The 5264-nt window shown below is 39.5% G+C and overlaps 1 non-coding gene across 1 annotated transcript; it reads right to left on the bottom strand.

Moving 5' to 3' along the window:
- Positions 1-1313: 1313 nt before the first annotated feature.
- LOC120361915 (U6 spliceosomal RNA) lies at positions 1314-1420 on the bottom strand. The gene has a single exon (XR_005577952.1). It is a non-coding gene; the product is annotated as a U6 spliceosomal RNA (small nuclear RNA).
- Positions 1421-5264: the final 3844 nt, after the last annotated feature.

The following is a 5264-nucleotide window of genomic DNA, read 5'->3' as shown; positions in this document are numbered from 1 at the left end:
TGTTGCAGAGGCACATACATGGCAAGGTGGTTTGCTGCCTCCATCCCCCTGTCACCTATATCTGGCATTTCTCCCCATGCTATCCCTTTCCAACCTTCCCACCCCACTCTGTGTCTCCCCTAGGCCTGCCCAACAGACCCCAGTGTTTCCCAGATGCTCCCCTCCCTGTTTCCATGTGTTCTCATTATTCAACACCCACCTATGAGTGAGAACATGCAGTGTTTGATTTTCTGTTCTTGTGTTAGTTTGTTGAGAATGATGGTTTCCAGATTCATCCATGTCCCTATAAGGACACAAACTTATCATTTTTTATGGCTGATAGTATTCCATGGTGTATATGTGCCACATTTTCCTTGTTCAGTCTATCATCGATGGGAATTTGGGTTGGTTCCAGGTCTTTGCTATTGTAAACAGTACCCCAATGAACATACGTGTGCATGTGTCTTTATAATAGAACAACTTATAATCCTTTGGATATATACCCAGTAATGGGATTGCTGGGTCAAATGGAATTTCTATTTCTAGATCCTTGAGGAATTGCCACACTGTCTTCCACAATGGTTAAACTAATTTACACTCCCACCAACAGTGTAAAAGTGTTCCTATTTCTCCACATCCTCTCCAGCATCTGTTGTCTCCAGATTTTTTAAAGATCACCATTCTAACTGGCGTGAGATGGTATCTCAATGTAGTTTTGATTTGCTTTCTCTAATGAACAGTGATGATGAGCATTTTTTCATATGTTTATTGGCCTCATATATGTCTTCTTCGGAAAAATATCTGTTCATATCCTTCGCCCACTTTTGAATGGGTTTGTTTGTTTTTTTTCTTGCAAATCTGTTTTAGCTCTTTGTAGATTCTGGATATTAGCCCTTTGTCAGATGGATAGATTGCAATTTTTTTTTCCCATTCTGTTGATTGCCAGTTCACTCTAATGATTGCTTCTTTTGCTGTACAGAAGCTCTGGAGTTTAATTAGATCCCATTTGTCTATTTTGGCTTTTGTTGCCAATGTTTTTGGTGTTTTAGTCATGAAGTCCTTGCCTATGCCTATGTCCTGAATGGTTTCGCCTAGGTTTTCTTCTAGGTTTTTTTTATGGTGTTAGGTCTTATGTTTAAGTCTTTAATCCATCTGGAGTTAATTTGGTGTAAGGTGTCAGGAAGGGGTCCAGTATCTGCTTTCTGCACATGGCTAGCCAGTTTTCCCAACACCATTTATTAAACAGGGAATCCTTTCCCCATTGCTTGTTTTTGTAAGGTTTGTCAAAGATCAGATGGTTGTAGATATGTGCTGTTGCCTTCGAGGACTCTGTTAAAAATATGGAATGCTTCACAAATTTGCTTGTCATCCTTGTGCAGGGGCCATGCTCATCTTCTCTGTATTGTTCCAATTTTAATATATGTGCTGCTGAAGAGAGCACCATGACACAATTTTTTAAAGCCCCTAGGGCTAATCCAGGAATAACAGTGACATAGGTTTAGTAGGGGAGGAGGGAATAGCCTTAACTTTAAGGAATCATCATGAGTTTCCATAGTTCTCATTTAAGGAATTGTCCAAGATCTCTCTGTGTTTATGTTTTTATTAGAATGCCCAGTTATATAGGGAGAGTCTTAGTATTTGAATAGACTGAGACAAAGAGTTGCTTTCTGACACTTGTGTGTCTTGGTCTCATACTCTCCCATCAACCTCCAAACATTTATAGAACATTCACTACACATAGGGGTGAGGTTGGCCTCCTTTCCTAGAATGACCACTACGTCCTCCATCTTTTCTGACCCTGGATACAAGTTCATTCCATCTCCATCTCTGAAGTATAGGCTATGGTAAATTGCGAACCCCTAGAATGTCTCAGCACCCCTGAGTTATGGTTCACAATGGGGATATTAATAGTTGTGGAGATTAAATGAAGTAATAGATATTAAGCCTTTATTTTTATTAAAGTTATTATTTTTATCATTATTGGTAACCGGCCAACTGCCTACTTGGATCTGACCTTAACCATGTGTCTTTTACACCTTCTCTTTTGCCTTTCTGTGGAGTGAGACTCACTTTTTTTCTAGTGTAATCATGAATGATATAATATTTTTTTCTGTTTAATTATTTCTTTAATATTTTTCAAAATAGAAATAACTTTTTGTTGCACTATTTGGAATAATAAAATGACTTGTCCCAAAACTTTGAGTTTGAATATATATTTATGTCCTAATGGTCAGAAGAGAATATAATCTTGAAAATAAATAAGTCTGGTAGTCCTAGAGAGTGGTTCTCTGGGGGTGATTGCTCCTGCGTATCCCACTTCCCAGGGGGCACTTGGCAATGTCTGGACCATTTTTTTTGATTGTCATAACCAGGGGAGGGTGCTGCTGGCATCTAGCAAGTAGAGTCTATGGATGTTGCTAAACATTCTACAGTGCACGGGACAGCCCCAATTCACTTTTAAACACAAGGGCTACCTTAATGATTGCTGTCATAACAAATTACCACACATTTGGTGGCTTAGGACAAAACAGATTTATTATCTTATACTTCTATTGGTCAGAAGTCTAACATGGGACTCACGGGGCTAAAATCAAGGTGTCAGCAGGGCTCCCTTTCTTTGGAGGCTCTCGGGGAGGATTCATTCCCTTGCCATTCCCAGTTTCTAGGGACTGCCCATATTCCTGCCTTGGGACCCTGCCCCCATATTCAAAGCCAGCAATCAGGAGTTCATCCCCTTTTATGCTTCAAATCATCACATCTCTCTGAACAACTGTTATGCCTCCTTCTTCCACATCTGTGGGCCCCTATGATTACATTGGGCCAACTCAGGTAATCCAGGATAACTTCCCTATTTTAAGGATTAGCCACCTTAGTTCTATCTGCAAACCTGAATTTCTTTTGCCATGTGATGTGACATTCACAGATTCTAGGGATCAGGACATGGACATCTTTGTGGGGCTACTATTCTGCCTAAACAGCCCACAATAAAAAAAAATCATTCCGCCCCAAATGCCAAGAGTGCTGATGTTGAGAAACCCTGTCTTAGAGTAAAGTTGCCTAGTCTTAGAAGCTGGGTCCTTCACTCAATGTGGATAAAAGAAAAAGATAAGCTCCCTTTAAACTAACTCATTTGAAGTGTGAACATCACAGCACATTTAATAATTTGGACAATTTGCATTAAAAGCCACTGCTGGTCAAGATATAATGATAACTCAGTCTATGCAGTGAGGAAGTGAAAAATCTCCTATTAAATAAATGAAGCAGCAGCTTCTGGTAACAAATATATAACAAACAAATATATGAAACAGAATATTCATCTTTTCTTCGATGGGAATAACACATGACAAAAGTGAGGCTTTCTTCACATTGTTTGTTTATAGAATATTCATCTCCACCGAGGCCTTATGTTAAATTTGCTCTCTGATGTTAGCATTTCCAGGATGCACAGGGCCACTGGAGTATGTTCTTATGATCTTACTATTTATTTACCTTGATACAAAACTCCAATTACTGTCAGAGATGCTTCTTGTTAAATATGGTAAGATCTCCAGCTTCTGAGAGTGTGAATATGTATTTGATTCTCTGGGGCCAGGCTCAGATGGAAGTTCAGGAATAAGAGTTCTGGGGACGTGGGTGAAAATTAATTAAATATCTAAAGATAACTGTGGAGGAAGCTTGGGCTTTAGAGAAAAGGTTGAAACTTAGGGAGAGAAGATTGTATATCAAGAGATTGTAAGGTTGTTTTTTTTCCCCACTGATGCCTCTTCCTCTTTTCCTGGTCTTGCATGGTGTGTCTGTCTGTGTGTGTGTGTGTGTGTGTGTGTGTGTGTGTGTGCATGTGTGTGTGTGTTGCGCATGTGTGCTTGTGTGTGTGTGTGCATGCTCATGCACACATGCTTGCTCATTTACTCTAAATATTGCTGTGCCTTTGTGTTGCTTTCCTGTATATTTCAATGCCTAAAGCAACTATTGGATTATCCAAAATCAGGAATCAGAATATAACATATAACTTCCAAAGACATCAGGGAAGACTGTTCTCCAGATAAAATGTTGGAATTCTCCTGATATATTTGAACTGTCATATTTAGTTACTGGCTTTCTTTGGGCAATCCAACTCTATTTTATTCATGGGCTATTCTAAAAATATAATCAAAGGACACCTACTGGCTACAAGCAACTTTGCTCATGTCTAATAGGGCTGTGAAGAATGGTTTGAATTTAGTGCAGATGCAGGAAAATATGTGCTGTCATCAAGAGCCTATCACACTTTCAGCTTATAAAATATCTTGACTGGAGTCTGGCCAGAGTGAGTATGAGGTAGAAGCTGTAGTGAGGATGAATGTATTGGGTCAGATAAAGTAAGGACCGAAGCCGATCTTAAGTAGACTATAAACTGAACAGAATGGGATACTATTATTTTTGCCTCAATAAGTGGAAAAAATGTTACTATGCTTGTCTTTTCTTCCATTTTTTTGACTTGCATTTAGTCTCCATTTTAGGGTTATATATATATTTTATTTCTGGCAGCCACAGAGACCTGCTTTGGGGAAGCATTGAAGTTCTGTGGTTCTGAATGTGAAAAAGAAATGATGCATCATTGTTGTTGCCATGCTGGGGAATTTTCTGGGGAAACATTTCCATTCCTTCATAGAAATCTGTTCTGTGCTTAGGCCTAGGAGAATGATCATTTCCGAGGTATAAAGCACATGCCTGCAGCAGCTCAGTTATACTTTATAACCCCAGAGCATATAAACAATTTGATTTGGAAAGCCAGTTAAATTCTTCCTTTGCATTCCATCTTATCAGCTGCGTAAGTTGTTTTGCCATCCTCCTCTGGTATGGAGAGGATAAAAGCAATGCATTTTTAGTTATAGGGGTAATATGTTTTCAGCCTTATTTGAAGAAGTGAACTTTTGTGTGATTGTTATTAGCACATAGGGGTTGTAATATGTCAAAACCCCAAGGATATACCAAGATGCAAATGCAAAGTTGTTGCAAATGCAACAACTTCAAAAACCAGCAGAACCAAAGTGTGGTGTAGGGTGGTAGTTTCAAATCTAAGGGTGCAGCAGATTCTCCTGGCATGCTTGTTTTAAAGTACAATTGTGGGACCTCATCCCCAGAGTTTCTGATCCAGTAGATCTAAGGAGCGGCCCTAAAATGTGCATTTTTAATAAGTTCTCAGGAATGCTGCCGGCCCAGGACTGCACTTTGAGAACTGGTGGCATAGTGGGTAGACATAAGCTTAATGATTTTGAGTCTGGCTTCTGCCACGTCCAGCTGCT

The sequence above is a fragment of the Saimiri boliviensis genome, chromosome 1 (genome assembly GCF_048565385.1).
Source record: "Saimiri boliviensis isolate mSaiBol1 chromosome 1, mSaiBol1.pri, whole genome shotgun sequence".
Classification (NCBI taxonomy): Eukaryota; Metazoa; Chordata; class Mammalia; order Primates; family Cebidae; genus Saimiri; species Saimiri boliviensis.
Note: the sequence above shows the minus strand (reverse complement) of the source record. Positions and strands in the feature narration are given on the sequence as shown.